The sequence below is a fragment of the Melanaphis sacchari genome, unplaced genomic scaffold, assembly GCF_002803265.2.
Source record: "Melanaphis sacchari strain LSU unplaced genomic scaffold, SCAv2.0 Contig33_pilon_pilon, whole genome shotgun sequence".
In the NCBI taxonomy this organism is placed as follows: Eukaryota; Metazoa; Arthropoda; class Insecta; order Hemiptera; family Aphididae; genus Melanaphis; species Melanaphis sacchari.
This window is the reverse complement of record NW_020271205.1, coordinates 1,579,623-1,597,681: the sequence shown is the minus strand read 5'-3', so window position 1 is coordinate 1,597,681 and position 18,059 is coordinate 1,579,623. Positions and strand designations below refer to the sequence as shown.

General features: G+C 21.9%; 1 protein-coding gene across 1 annotated transcript in view; it reads right to left on the bottom strand.

The window, feature by feature from the left end:
• Window positions 1-17,606, bottom strand: part of LOC112596688 — a 70,341-nt gene extending 52,735 nt beyond the window's left edge. Inside the window, exon 1 of the mRNA XM_025342452.1 lies at window positions 17,493-17,606. The gene's annotated coding sequence lies outside the window, so the exon portion shown is untranslated. The remainder of the gene's footprint in view (window positions 1-17,492) is intronic.
• Between the last annotated feature and the right edge of the window lie 453 nt (window positions 17,607-18,059).

The following is an 18,059-nucleotide window of genomic DNA, read 5'->3' as shown; positions in this document are numbered from 1 at the left end:
TAATCGCTATGAAACACTGTATAATTTGCTTAAAACAATCCTTTTCTCATCTCAAACACGTTTCAAACACTATCCTTAAACATCATTACCGAGTCATAAAATGTTGTCGATCAAAACTTCAAAACATGAACTTACTTGTATGCTTCTTTTAACTACGTCTGATAAATAACTCAATTAACTAAAAACTTATATAAACGTGGACCGTCAATTCTAATACGCATACTAATATTTATAGTTTTCATTACATTTAACTAAAATTTGTAGTCCTTATTATTTACGTATAAGAGCTTCAGAATTTTTGATTAAATATTTGCTGTTAGGTCAGATTAAATTGTCCCAAAGGTGAGTAGGTTGGTGTATTTTTAAGGTACATATTATAATGTATGTGTGTAAACTGTAAATAGTCATGGTGTTTGTTCAGTATCTTATATTCCCACACATAGGTAAATTGCTTATTCATTCTACATTACTATAATTATTTCCTACCTTTAGCTGTCGTTATAATATATATATTAGTGTAATAAACTAGTGTACACACATCGTCGGCCATTATATATTAATTAATAGAATAATTTGTTTGAAATAGTCTTAACGAACGTTTTTAAACAATTAAGTTAAAGCCCGTTTATTTAAACAGTGTAGAACATGAGTATATTTGTCATAATTTGTATTTTTTTTATTGATTTAACAATTTAATTTATATTCTATACGGTTATTAATATTTGATGTATTATTATTATTATTATTTTTTAAAAATATATTTTATTTTTTCATAGAAATAAAAAAGAAGGGAACGTTACAACTGTTAGAATATAAATGGCATGTATCATTCAAGTTTTTTAAGTTATGTTTAAAATGGTTTCGTATATTATAAAGGTTCAATCATTTTGTTTATTTTTAATAAAATACATATAAATTGTACATTATTAAATATTGTTATTTACATTGGAGATACTTTGGGTCTGTATATTTTACGTGGAACACATTTATTTACACAGATTAACTAAAAACTCATTTATTATGTAGTTGGTTGTAGGATATGGATTATGAAAAGGAAATTAACTTAGTAAAAAAAGGTGGAATTTAATCAAAAACGAATAAAGAATATTTTGTTTGAAAAAGCACTTATTTAGTAAAACATTTGTGTTAATTGTGTATGAGTGAATGAGAAACATACATCGTAACTAAATACGTTTCATAGATTTTTTCTAAAACAAATTATAAATTATATTACTAATTAAATATAATTACAAATATTTCACGTATTTAATTATTTAATTAATCTATATTATTAAATAAAAATATATTTATCTTTTACAATATTAATTTAATTTGTTTAAGTGCTTATTTTATAAATACACTAAAAAATTAGTCCAAGTTTTTAGCACAGGCGCTATATTTAATACATATGCAACTTTTAAGTTATACTCTATATACTATTTCAAAGCTTGTGTATTCAATAATAACAGAAACAAAAATATAACAAAAAACTTTACTATTAATTTATTGGAAACAAGGATTGGATATTTCAGAAAAGAGTCCAAAACGTTGCAAAAATATAAAACGTTTAGCACAAATATTAAAAGTTCAATACTAATTACTAGGTGTTATGCATATTAAATACTTTGTCATACTAAAAAAAAAAAAAAAATGGCTTAAAATAAATTTATAGTTTTTTAATAACTATATAATTATACAATTATGTCCAAGTTCCACGTGAAAAAAATATTTATTAATAATACTGATACATTATACTTACTTTTTTCTATAAAATGTAATCAAATATATGATATATATATATATATATATTAAATCTATTTAATAAGTTAATATAATATACATTTTCATAATTGAATAAGATTAATTGCTTAGTCAGTTCAACTATTTTATTTTAAATATTTATTTTTTCATGATAGTTTTATACAATACAATACATGAAAATATTAATTAATTATTAAATAATCCTTTTGATTTTAAAATTGTCTTTGAGTTATTGAACAAGTCGAACAACCGATGCATTTCCAATAAAATGAAACTGATATTGCATGAAATAAAATATTATACAGTTATACTAAGACTGTTGGTTTAAGAGATAGATAAATGAATGTGCACAACTATCTTGTTAACTGAGTCAACATAAATGAATAGCTCCGTAAACCCTCTAAAACTAAAACTAAAACTAAATTCAAAATTAGTTGCTTAAAAAATGCATAAGTTTAAGATTGTATTGAAAATGTATTTAAAATAAAATTAGTAGGTACTTAAGTGTTTAAATAATTATCTAATTTCAATGTATCAAAAATATCCGTCTACATTATTAGATTATTAGTTTAATAATAATATGCCATACTAAATTTATTAGTGCAGTATAGCATGCTCGAGATCTAAAAAAATATATTTATCTTTTTGAAATGTTTTTCATAATAATTTAAATATTTTATTTTATTTAAGATTAGAATTCAATTTCACTATATGCATTTTATCTTGAATACTGGATCGATAATTCTATAAGTTGTAATAGTGATATGATAATAAAAAAAATATAATCTAATTTTGAATATTAGATTAGACCATAGTTTACCTGTCTTTATAACCAAGTGAACCAACATTTTTACCTGAATTTAAATAATTGAACATTGGAATATATTAAATAAATAGTTTTATAAATATAATATTGTTTTATTTGAATTTTATTTCCTACTAAAAAAAAATTCTTTTTTTTTTATAAATTAATAATTGTTATCATTTTTTAATTTCTATATTATTTCTTGTATACACATTGAATCATCATTTCGATGTATAATTTTTAAAATTATTTCATAAATATTTATTTCTATTTTTTTTGAAATATCAACCATCGGGACGATATTTTATTATTATTTAAATGAAACGATAAGTTTTAAAATTTTTCTTTGTCGATACTTAGATAAATCTTTCTAAATAGTTTATCATGAGATGACTTTTTTAAGTTTCGGGAAAGTCAAAAGACGTGTGGCGCAATTATGATGTCGTAAAGCTGTTTTATTGATTGTAATGTTCAAATCTAATTGCTTTGGTGCGAATGAGCAACAAAAGAATTTACCAGAATAATATAAAGTTTACTATTATATATTTATGTATAATGTTTAGCATCATAACTAAATTCCAGAAATAATTTAAAGCTCACGCTTGATATTAGATGGAAAATATTTCAAAACGGTCGACTCAATATTTCGGACGTTATATACTGTAGTAGTACCAGTTATGTTATTTAATATTGTTTATATCACAGCCATACTCAAAATTTTTGTTCAGGAATATTGCCTTTCAATTTGTTATGAAAACTGTCTATTTATTGATTTTATTATTTTTCTTAGATCTGTTCATTCCCAGTTATTAGATTTAGGTACTAGGTATTCATTTTTATTATTAGAATTGTGTTTTTTAAGCATACTACGCTGATAATAAAAACTCTAATTTACTTAATTGGAAAAATGCAGTCCATATATTAACTATATTTACTTTGGTGTGTACATACATAACACTAGTAATTTATACATTAATAGAAACTAACGGAATTGTGTTTTAGACTATACTATTTATTAATCAAATATTTTGGGAATTTGCGACCAGTACTTTTAATGCATTTTAATATTATGTAATATAATACTGACCGATTCGTTATAACAGTTAAAAGAAACAGCTCAAATTTTAATGATGTCGTTTTCATAAATATACAGTATTATTGTATTCCTTTGAGTTTATCAATTTGAATAAAAAAGTAGGTTTATTTGTCATAGTGGAAAGATAATGCTTAAACATGTTTATTTAAGTAAATAAAACCTAGTTCAATCCAACTATTTTTTGTATACGATGATTTTTTTATTTTAATAATTTAACCTGTTTAATTTTATGATATTATTTTATGTATTCGTATTTTTGAAAAAAAATTATATGGGAATTACAATTCAAAAGTCATATATTAATATAAATACCAAACTATTTCATACATTTGGTGTATAAACGTGCTAATCAATTTACTGTACGAACATTCAATGCTTTCAAAACCATCCTTAAAACTGTCTATGAAAATATTTCATATTTTATTTACAGTATTTGTTATTTATTATGGTTATACAATTTCTATTCTTCAATCGTTATAAATTGTAACAATAGACGAAATTATTTTATTTATCTATCTAATGGTTGTATATGTTTTTGATGATATGGTAAATAACTTATTTTTAGAATTTTAGCCGTAGAAAGGAAATTCGCACAATGATGTGTTAGTTTTAACGATAATATTGCTAACAAATAGCCATACAGGATATAAATTATAAATAATTATAAAATTATTTCTAATTTTCTAAATTTTTTAATTAATCTATATATCGTAATTTGTTAATATTACCAAATTAAATACAGAATTTCTCATACTCTATCAAACTTTAACCTTAAAGTTTTTAACTTTAACATGCAAAACACTTAAAAATAATTTCCATGTATACATTTCTATAACAAATATTAATTTTCTTATTTAATTTTTTTTCTTAAGTTGTATTACTTAATAATTATAATATATTATATATTATCTTAATATATTCCTATAGGCTATGATAAATTATTTAAAGAAATTGTGGTAGCATTATAAGTTTTTCTTTAAAATATAGTAACAGATTAGTAACAGTATTATTAAATTAATCATATATTCACTACCTATTATTGCTATGATTATTTTATTTTTATTAATACATTAAAAAACTTACAAATATTTATATATATTATTTATTTATATTATAAAAATTTTAAATATTTTGAAAATTTTAAAAATAATTAGTTTAATTATGTTTTAAAAATATTATATTTATTGAGAACTGTTTTTTTTAGAAAACTTCAACGTATAAATTTTGAATATAATATTATCAAAATACTAACGTATCTTATTTTTGAATTATATTAATGATTTATGAAATATGGTCCATTTGTAACAACGAAATTATGTTGTGAATTTGAATCTATATTTATTGCTTACCAATATATGAATACCTACTTTAACATTTAATTCCACCGATATTTTCAATACTAGCAAGTACAATGTATTAAAATTTCTTTAAAATGAAAAAAAAATCATCTTGGCGTTTCTATTTTTTTTTTTTTGTTACATGATCCTTATATTTCCTAAAGTATTTTTTATTTCATTAAAATGACTACAATAAATCTTGAATTTAGTAAAAATGTTTTATAAATAATAAATTAGAAACTTAGTTTAAAATAAATACAAATATAAAATAAGCATTTATCTGATATACTTATTTATAAACTAATGCAATATCATAATATTTATAAGCCATTAGAAATATAAGCATAGTTTTTGCGAAACAAAAGTTTTATAATTTAAATATACTTGACTTTGTTTATTTCTGATTTTAACTAAGCGTGTTTCTTTTCTGTTTTGTTTTACAATTTACGATATTTTCAGATCACCAAATTAATTGTAATAATTTGTAATAATTAATATTTTTTTTTATTTTTCATCTTGAGTTACGGGTTATGGAAGATACAATTCATGTTTACTATTTTCGCTGCTATTTTAGAATAAATTAATTTTTTATGACGTTACATCTTATTTTAAAAATAAAATAAAAAAAGTTTTCAAGATAAACACTGATATTATGAACAATAGAAATATTATTAATGCCTTACTCAAAGAGGTAGATGTTTCTTTTTAGGTGAATTAAATTTTAGTTTTAATAGCTTTTGAAGTACGATAACAACTTTATAATTTTTTTTTATTTGTTTCACACTCCATAATATTTTTAGTGTTAGAATTTTTAATGAATTATCGTGAAAATTTTTTTTTATTTATTATATGTTTAATACCGTTGTACGTCATAGTTCAAATACTATCAAAATTCTTCATTTTATAATATTTTTTAAAATATTTTTAGTTTTAAAGTAAGAGAAAGTTCTGCTTAACGCATCACTTCCTTTAAACAAATTACAAAGATATTCTCTTCTTGGAAATTTATCTAGCAGATATGTTGTCAATAAAAAATATGTTTGTTTCTTACAAAATTGATGAAAACGTAATTTTATCAAATCTCAATTTCTCATAAAAAAGGTTTATATATTTTTTGTCAGTTGGATTCACAACAAAAATAACTATTTTTTTGTATCTAAATTAGCATAATTTTTACCCATAAATAAATTTGATTGTTTATTAAAAACTATAAGTTTATGTTTCATGCGCAGTTAAATTTATGGATTCATTTATGTTTTTTTTAAATATTTTATTGTAAAATCAGTAAATATTATGTTTTAAATACACGTAAAATAAATATCTGCAATTTACTGATTAGTTACATATAAATTAAACTCACTGATTTTTATACTAGAATACATATTATCATGTGAAATTTAATTCAAGTTCAATTTCGAGAGCTTTTATAAAAACCTAATAAAAAGTAATGAATCATTTTTATAGTGAAATTGTGTTATTAACATTATTGACAAATCTGACTATGATTCATAACAGACCAAAACCTGATGTTTAATATTTAGGATATATACCAGGAAATAAATATATTTTGTCTTATATATATAAATATATATTTTTTTTTATCGATTTTTAAATAAAAAATCGGCTTCTATTTCTATGATCATAAGTTTAACATTAGCATTAACTTAAAATTAATTTTCATTAATTATATTTACATTTTTGTTTTATATGTATTTATGTATATTGTATATATTATATAAATCGTTATAATATTTTGTGAAAAATGTTATCAAATATTTATCAGTATTGAATAAAATTAAGAAATTAAATATTTTAAGTAAATGGAAAAATACTAATATGTATGATAACAAAAAAATTATTAAAGAATATACCCTTGAATAGTAATAATATACATTTTTTAAAATGAAGTATAAAATAGACAAATAAATATTGAACTACATATTATTTAGATTTGAATAATTTATTGTATAAACTACAATATTAAATTTCTATTTTTTAAAAATCAATGATAAGTATTGACAATCGGTTCGTATTGATTAGCGATATTAGTAAAAATTAATTTAAATTATTAAAATAAATTTATTGTTGTATTTTTAAAATCAAATGACATACATATCAATGTTACTATTTAAGTTAATTAATTGATTTAGCTGTATAGTATATTAGTATACCTATACTAGTACTTATAAGTTAAGCAATTTCAATGCAGTAAGTTATATGAGTTTCTTAATTGATTTTGCTTGATAAACGTATCTATTTGAGCTTGTAGAAGAACTTTAGACATTTTTTTATATGAAGATTTAATTAATAATAAAACTTCTATTTCTATGTACACATTTCTTGGTTAATCCTTTAAAACTTAAATCAATTTGATCAAACTAAAGTGTTTGAACTAAAATAGAAATTATGAATATATTGACACTGTTCATGAATTTTATTAAATGTTGTAAACATGGTAAATTATTACATTTTAATCAAGAATCGTTATTGACATCGTTTTATACATAACATGTATGCCGAAAAATAAACTTTAGTAGTTGAACAACATATATTTGACCGAGCAAATATTTCAAAAATAATTCTTTATTCATTTTATAATAAATTGTGATTTAGAAATACAAATGGAAATTGTATTGAAATATGGAACCATATGAATTATCTATAATGTAAATTTAAAAAAATTTCTGATTGCTAACTCCTTTTTCTAAATTTGGAATATTCATTATTATTATATTATAATTTAATTATGTTGAAATAAATATACAAATAAAATACAAAATTCAAATTATTTTTTAAGAAACATTTGTTTGTTTTGCATTATAATTTAATTCTTTAGTTGCCATGGTTAAGCCGTATGGCCTATAATGTGTTAATACTTGGTACATAGGTATACTATACGTACTATGTAAAAAAAAAAAAACATATACTTGTATAAAACTAATAAAAATAAAATTAATAAATTAATGAATTCAGATAAATATTTACCAATGTCATATTCTTATGTTAATTAGAATAAACAAGATATGATATAATTTACAGAAGATTCTAAAATTTTATGAAAAATGTATTGCCAAAAATTTCAATTACAAATAACCTATTAAAATTATTTTAGAGGCATTATGTATGTTAACAATATAAAGTTATTGTATTTCTAAAATATCTATAGTAAAGATAACTATATAATTTAATCGAGTTAAGGCAGAAACGGCTTTAAACCCAAGCTTAAGGCTTAGCTTGTGGGTAGTAGCTTTGAAAAATCCTTAATGACACATCTAAACTAATGGTCTCAAATATTTCCTTTTTATTTTCACCACCTCGTATCAAATAATTTTAAAAACCTTTTTCAAGCTATTTAATACACTGAATGAATATCGACATTTAGGCATATCAGTGTACATAACTAATACAATTTCATACACAAAATTGTATTAAAAGGATGCGTGTCGTAATATATTACGATGAATACATTTCATATGTTCAATGACGGATAGTACGTTATACAAACACATTTTACCAATGTAATTTTAGGGTTAGGTAAATTACGATGAATGGCTTTAGAATCTCTAAGCTTGCCTGGTTTATCTGACTTATTTTACAACTCTGTGGTCATTTATCATCAGTATGACCTTTTGTAAATTTACGGCCAACCCCGATCGAAATAAATTAGTAGAGTTATAACGGGACCATCGATACAAAATATTATAGTAAAATTAGATACTTATAATCATAATTATTATAATACTAATACTTTTAATATATTAATGTAAGCTAAGCATTTACCTACTTTTGACTTAAATATCTAGACCAGTGGTTTTCAACCTTTTTAACAATGTAGCACAATTCTTCTTTTACAAAATTTTTGCGGCACACTAATTCATATAATACGTAAAGCATATATTTTTATATATAATACATATAAATATATACAAAATTAATTCCATTAATTGATTTATCGTGGCACATTTCAAAGGCGCTCGCAGCACACCAGTGTCCCGCGACTCACCGGTTGAAAACCACTGATCTAGACGCTTATTTAATAATATATTTAATTCAAATATTTTTTAATACCAACACATTAGTTTTTTATTTTACATAGAAACATCAATTTCCTAAAAAAAAAAAATGCCTTAGTGAGTTGTAATAAATTCTTTTTAAAGATTCGTAGATACATTTATTTACATAAAATATGACAAATTATATGGCTATTATTAATATGATCAATATGACAAATAATAATAAATTGAGCGAAATTCTCTAAACTAAAAATAAGAAAAAACACTCGTAAAATTATTAAAATTTTGAAACCTCATAACACCATCTAACATAATAGGGCTATGTGTGTTTTAGAAAAAATAAAAACTTCTATACATATTCTTTTTGTCGTATATGTTTTAATAAATGAACATGAATATTCTTCAAGTTAATTCTAAGTTCTAAGAAATGAAAAACATATTAATAAAAACTATAAACTTTATAGTTTGAAAGAGTTTTCAAATTATTTTTCAGTAGTTATAAAATAGCATCATTAAGCACTATGGCGTAACCATCCTATATTACGATATTATAAAATATAAAGTTTATTTTTAGTGATAATATATTAATGGTAAGTATTTATTTTAAACAAATAATAAACAAATATTTATTTGATAGATACATTTTAGTTTTGATTTTTAAATTAGATTTATATACCATTTGATCATGATAAAATATTCATCCATGTACTATGTACTCGTATAATAATAAATTATACACAATAGAAAAAAAAAAAATTATAAATATTATTACTATACAATCGGCATTAATTTAATTTAGGCCTGGTGTGGCGAGGTGGTTGGTCTTGATTACTAATGTGTTTTCAAAGGTTAAGTATCGGCCGGCGTCGCTAGCTTTCGGATGGGTGACCACCCGAGTTTTTAGTGACGAATTCACGACACATATAGTACATACACTCACATGTTCCAACCCTACTAACCAAACCTTACACAAAAATACCTACTGTTCCTATACACGGCTAATGACTTTAGTTGCCGGGCTTAAATAAGATAAATAATAAAAAAAAACATTTAATTTACTTCTTAAAATGTTATTACGTTTAGGAAAACAGGAAAATAATAATTTTAATATCAATAGTTTGTTGATTATAATTTTTTTTTAATTAATAGCCTTGAAATTAAAGATTTCTGCTTCGACTACTAAGGCCATTAGCATTACATTTTTATGGTTTATATTTAATAATCACTTATTGAAAATACATTTTTATAGAGAAAAAAAAATAAATAAAAAAAGATGAGTAAAAATATACAATTAAATTATAGTTTTGAGATACCATATTTAGATAAGTATGAGATTATAAATTTTTACCGTAATAATAATAGTAAATCACCAGTAATGTAAAAGTCTAATCCAACAAATTCCGGTTAATGGCAGGTATATAGTATGGAAATAATTTTAAACGTAAGTGAAATTTTTAACCAAATTCATTTTACGCTGAGACGGACAGTAGTTTATAAGTTGAAATAGTCATTCTGAGGGTACATGGCTGGAGATATAATTTATGGCAAGGAACCTAAACGCCAAAAAGTATTATGGTTGTACAACATGTACAACTTGTAAGTGCATTTAAAAAAAAAAAAGAAAACACTGACAACACAATAAACCACGAAGGATGGGCATGGAGTGTTCCTGAAAACAACGAAGAGGTATGTTAAACGTTTTGAATTCTTTCAGAATAGTAAGTGGCACCTTAAAGAAATTATTCGAATTATTACTATACATTAGCTGATATATTTATGCCCACATTTATAACGGATGTATTTTTACCGTCAACGTCATTCAAGTCTTAATATCCATTTCTATTCATTCAATACATCTGATATGTTTCAGAGTTTCTAGACGGAATTTTTTTCTTATTAATAATGTTACATACATTTTATAAAGTATTAATTATAAAATTATTTTAAAACCAAAGGGTTGAAAATTAATTACACAATTTATTGTTCACACATTTTTATTGGAATTTAAATAAAAATGTATCGTTAAGTAACTTCAAAGTTCAAATTTCGACAATATGAATTTATAAGCATATAGTAACGATTTATTTACCTGTTATTTTTGATATTAAGATATTATTAAACAAATATTAAACGTAGAAATCTCATTAATTCCACAATTATTTAAATTATCATTTTCTATACATAATTATTAATTACATACATTAATATGAGCCATTCAATAATGGGATTTACTTGACATCTAATATACATTAGATAGGATTTTTGATCCACATTTAATAAGAATAAAACAATTAAAAATTGTCAAATGAGTTTCTTTTATTTCTCTAATTCAATACGTTCACTGTTTACTACTAAATAATTAATTGTTTAAAGATCATTTACATTGATTTCGACTCTTGATGATAATAATATTATTAAGTAAAATAAATTTTATATGGCAATATTGTTTTTTTTTTTTTTTTATATATATATTATATTTCATATTATGTTTACATTTATATAACATTGAAGGAATTTATTATTTATACTTAATATGAATTAAAAATAAAAAATAAATTGTATACTATTTTTAAAGAAATATCAAATAGTATGTTCTATGTTATTATATAACACATATCTTATCACACTAATACATATTTGATTTAAAGTTTGTTTAAGAAACATATTACAACATTTTTTCTTTGTGTTTTGAACATTTTAAAAATTAGGAATTAAATTAATTTCATGTTTATGTAATATATTTTTCACTATATTTTGAAAACTTGTAGATTACATTGATAAAACTAGTAATTAAGTTAATAATTTAAAATTTTTCAAGAAGGCAAAAACAGGTTAACTTTATTGATTTTACTTAATTATATACTTTGTTGTAATGAATTAGTGGTTGTTTTTAATTTAACTATGCTTGTAGAAAACCTGCATGATAAATTATTTTTACAATTTATTTATGAACGCTAAATATTTAACATTACTCACACTGACCATAACCTAATCGTTTGCTAATATTTACTTTTGTATAGATTATTAATTCCAATGCAAAGTGTAAGTTAATGCGCATGTTAAAATATATTCTTGTTCAGAGATAACATTGTATGATACAATTTTCTAGTAAATATACGATGTTTTATAATATTAGATTGATATAGATACTTAATACTTATAGGTAAACTATTTCAAATATTAGTTTTTGACCCTGAAATTAATTTTGTAAATTCGAAATACATTTTTAAAAGGTTTGAGTTAATATGTATGTCGTATATACAAGACTGTAAATGAATGTATAATAATATAATAGTATGGTTTTACTGAGTTTGTTTTTCTTTAAAATTCAAAACAAACATTTTATTATACGATACCATTATTACTGCATCAAATGGAAAATATATTTAATATAAAATTAAAAACAAATATTTGAGATAAGTGGTTAAAATAAAATATTTTAATGTTATAATATATTTCAGTACTTCAAGTTTTAACTTATTTGCATTACATTCATTTTTATATTTATAGAAACATAATTTTTATTTTACTATTATAATTATATGATTGTGTTGAAATTTAGATAAAAAGTTAAAATATGATCAATTAAATAAACTTATAAAACATATCATTGTAATTTATTATATAACTCAATGTCTATGTGAGTTATAGATAAACATTTATGTTTTGTAAATTTTTTAATTGGTATTATTATAATATTTTACCAATCTACTACCATGGTTCAAAAATAGCGCTGATTAATAAAAATAATATTAATAGTATGATTTCTTTAATCTAGACACTAAAAATGTAATTCAATTACTTGAATGTTTGAGTGAAACCTTTTTTTATTAAAAATGTAAAAAATAAATAAATATTCTATTTACAATAAGTAAAATATGAATTGCAAAAAGCAAAAATAACAAATTGTGGTTAAAGCGTGATACGAAGAAGTTTCCTACAACAATATATTTAAAGTGTTAGAAATTTTATATTAAAATGTTGTCTTTGAAAATAATTAAAAAGTGCTAGTCATAATAATATAATGTTACCTGTTAAACTTTCTAACTATCGTCCAAGAATACTTTTTGATATCAAATAATATGTTAATGCTGAAATAACACTGTTTAATGCTTACTTTTGAAATAAATCAAATTTTTTTATTAAAATGCATTTTAGATTTTAAATTTTCACATTCCCTTGTTAATTTTTATAATTTTAAATAGATTTTAAAGGTAAATACTTTTCAAAGGTATCTTATTAATCTTATTTTCACATTTTAAATATGTTTGAACTAATATAATTTATCTTGTACAAAGTATATAATCAAATAATTAGATTTGTTAGTTATAACCAAGAGTCAGCGTCAAAATAAGTTAAAACATGTTTTATAATGTAATAAAAAATATATTTAAAGATTTAGTTATAGTTAAATGACTGATTATACCTAAAAACAAGGAATTCGTAAAAATCAAAACAATTGAAAGTGTATTCATTTCACACATTTTAGATAACAAAAACTTAAAGTGTATCTTACTATCCAAATTAAACAAAATCATTTTACAGTTACAATTTGAAATTTTCTGAAACAAAAAAAAAGCAAAACAAACATTTTAAAATTGTGTTACGGATTTGCAAATATTATTGGGAAAAGGTTAAATTAAATTTAAAAATACTAAAAAAAAAGATTCATCTCTTTAAGTATCCTGATTTCATAAACACTATTTAATATTTCATATTTCATAGATTATAGGAAACCCATCGAAAGAAAATAAATTAGGAAAGTAGCTCTTCTGTATTATAGATAATATGGAGTGTACTTTATTATTGCGTTGGTCGCCATATTGTGTGTTATATTTGAATTCAATGATTAATCATTATAAAAAAAAAGGATTCTAAGCGAAGTCAAATAGCCATCTTTTAAGTTTTTACGTATTTTTTTATACTAAATATATAATATTTTGTTAGTTATATAGATAGTTATTCTGAATTACCTATTCCAAAAAAAATTGTATATAATAATATAATTATTTTAATTTTAATATTATTTCATAAAATGCAACTGGAAACTAGTTATTATTAACTAATAATTTGAAATAAATATATTGTAGAATAATGTGAATGCATATTTTGTTTAAATACTTTAAAATAAATCTAGATAACTTAATTTATATAATGAAATTGTAAATAGTAAATAATAATTTGAGTAGTGATATAGGTTTTCAATTCTTACAAATATTTTGTTTTCATTCGTCATTTATAAAATAAATTAAATAATATTATTTTTTGTTTAAATATTTAATTTAATAAAAATATGAATAACATATTATATAGTACCTATAAAAATATTGTGAATATTTATTTTTGATATTTCCGAATTGTTACAAATATAGCTGTATAAAGTAATAATTATTATGAGGAATATTATATTATATTTTAAAAATTTTCGACAATTCATAAAAATATTAATAAAAATTTTTATAAAAAAACTAAATACATCTAAAAATAATGATGGTTGGCTGTTTTAAATTTCTAAGATTTTTAAATTATAACATCACATTTTTAATTGTATAATAACTCACAAAACGCACTTAAAAGCATTATCATATATTCACTAAAATAAAATATGAATATCATAAAAAGATCCAAACTGTTTTAAAATTTATTTTATATCTATAAAACCATAAAATAAATATTTGTTAAAAAATTCAAGTCTCAAATTATAAATATTGGATATTGAATTTGTTTACTTCTATAAAAGGTAATAAAATACATAAAAAACTTAATATTGTTTCCACCCTATAATAAAAAAAAAAAAAAAAACGATGATTAATAGATGTGTTTTTGAGTTTCATTGTAGCACATAGTCAAATTTTAAAATATGACGTTCATCTATTGCATGTTTTTGTTTGCGATAAATTTTCTAGTGTTAAGAATTCAAAGTTATACTTACAGATTTCAAACAATTTTATTTATAAAAATAAGTTCTAATATAACTGTTATAACATATGATAAGAAAAAATGTATCTACAAATTTGATATATTAACGTAGTTATATCATGTATTAGTTTCTAGAGGCAACTTAGTTACTGTAATACGAAATAAGTCAGAAAATATTAAGGTTGTACCCAGCTAAAAAACATACTTATGTAAAAAAAGTAATAGATATTATTGTAAAACTAACTTATGCATCAATCTGTTTAAAATCTAAATTTACTTCTAGACACAATCTCAAATCAATAAGTAGAACTGTATGCAATAAAACACTTCTGTCCAAAACAGTTTCTTCAGATAAGTTTTTAAAATTAAAAACAATTAAACTTAAAAATTTAAAAATTTGATAATATGTTATATAAAAACAAATTCATACAATTTGAATTATTTTATTAATAAAAGTTAATACTGAGCTTATTTTGAAAGTTTTTAAATAATTTTAAAATTATTTGAAAATTTGAAAAAACCCAAGCCTTGTTTATGATAAAAAAAAATATGTATATATATAAAGTATTTACTATTTAAATTGAAAATAATATATAAAGTGAACAGAATGTAATGCATATTTTAAATTAATATCTTGTAAATAATTTAATATTACTACTATTGTAACAAAAAAAATAAATTAAATTTTTGAAAATGTATTTATTTTTTTTTTCATATAAAAAGTTTTTAATTGAATAGAAAAATAAGTAAACAAGGCAATCATCTTCATAATAGTTAACAATATGTAATTAGTTTTATATTTTCAAAAATCTCATCGTTATTTTTTTATTTTATTGATTTAAAAGAAAAAAAATATCATAACAATATTAGAAAAGCAAGCAAACAATACTTGAAGAAAATTTATATACTAGATTGGCGTAAACAAATGAATACAAGCAAACGTAATAAAATTTATACATAATATCTGATATTCTAAATACAAGTGTATACTTTTTTGTATAACTAATATTGAAAACGGTCTGTTGTTCTATAATATGTAAGTATACTTAAATTTGCTAAGAAATATTATATATAAAATCTATACACAAACCGCACACAAAATAGCAAAAATTACAATATTAGTCTTCTTTCATGTAAACAAAGTATAATTTAATGCAATTTAATTTTTATAGAATAAGATCCAATTATAAAAATAAAAAAGCACGCTAAAACTAATCTTTTATTATTTTAACTGGAATTTTTTTAATTCAATTTTTATACTTCTCAACACTTAAACCAGATGAAAATGATACTATGTTAATAATCTAAATAAATGTAAACGGATTAAAACAAATTATACAATATCTGTTCTGGTTGACAAAATAAATATGAAGATTATGATCTAAAATATAGTAGAGTGTATTAATAGTAAAATATAATAAAAAATAATACTATTTTTTCAACGATTTTGAAACAATTAAAAATTTTAAGCTGAAAAAATATTATGAGATATTCGTATTTATACTAACTTGGGTTTTACACAAATATTGTTGTATACCGAACACGCATAATATCAAGTGATACGATAATATTGATTCACCAACAAAAATCAAATTTTCATTTACACAATTAATATTTTTAAACAGTGTTTTGAATATGGAAATATTCTTTTTTTTTTTTTTTAAATCCCTATACCTGGCACCTTTAATTATTTCTATCATATTGCTTATAACTTATCGGTTACGGTGATTTTCAAGAATTGAGTATTGATTTGATAATACAGGGATATACAAAATGATTCAAAATTTATGTTATAGCCGTTTTGTCATGATATGTAAGTATTCAAAATATCAAACCATAGTTATTATGATTATTTTTCAATTAGAAATATTTAAAATGATTAGTTATATTTATAATTATTTACAATATTTCAGGGTTGGGTATCGGGATAAATTAAAATGGGAATGTATAGGTACTAATTTTGCAACCATAATATAAAAAAATTTTTTCGTAGTATTTTTATGTATAAAAATTGGAATTTTAACGAGTAGTTTACGGGTTCTTATAAAAGTTATAAGCATTTAAAACTTAAGTAAGTGGGGTAGAATAGTACAGATATACTCTATAAAAATGTGTTGATTACTCCACTTAACAGAACTTTAAATACTTTTTACTCATTAACTATTCGTCCAAATTTCGATTTTTATGTATTAAAATACTCCAAAAAAATCTTTATATTGTGATTGTAAAATAAGTATAGGTTATATTTGAATTTCTAAAGTTGATCACTAAAACCCCCCTAAAAAACTATAAAAAGTATAAAAATTATTAATAATTTTAAATATTTCCAAATAAAAAAAATTTGTACTAACGATTTTCCCCTATTATGAATATTTTATGTTTTATGACAAAATAGCTGTAACGTAAATTTTAAGTCATCTTTAATATTCGCTATTTCCACAATGGTAGAATCACAGTCCGAAACGGTTACGTTGTAATAATTTTATTATACTTTATTATACTTTGTGATTTAATAGCACCGTTTTAAAATAATTGAAGATAAATAAAATATTATAATTTACCTGAACGCAGCGTAACGATACAAACGGTTAGCTAGACCTTGGATACTTCGGGGCTGACGAACGTCGGAGCAAGACCACCACCAATGGAGTGCGTTTGGGGGATGCTGCGAGACGACTGTCGCCCACGAGTCCATCGTCACTATCCCGTCCACCCCCGGAAGGGATCTCGTTCCCGCGCCAGGATTAAAAGCACGCATGACCCAAAATACGCGTAACAACAACAACAATAATATATTATCATCGCGTAAACGTTATGTTCCTAAACCGCGATATTATACAAATAATGCGCATGTAATATTACATAATTTCTACGTTTTGACTAAGTTGACATTTATTATGGGGTTGTTACTAGTTGGAGTTCTCTATGTTTATTTATGACCGTCTTTCGTTGTTCGTTTATTTGTTTTTACGATTTTGACCGGAAACAACGACTTAATCCTTCACGACGATATTGAGAATCCGTTTTTATCGTTTTTGCTTATCATTTGTCTAGATTTCGTATTGTTCCATTATCGACTGTCGTCATCTTTCAGCCGAACATGCGTATATTGCATTATGCGTCATCTC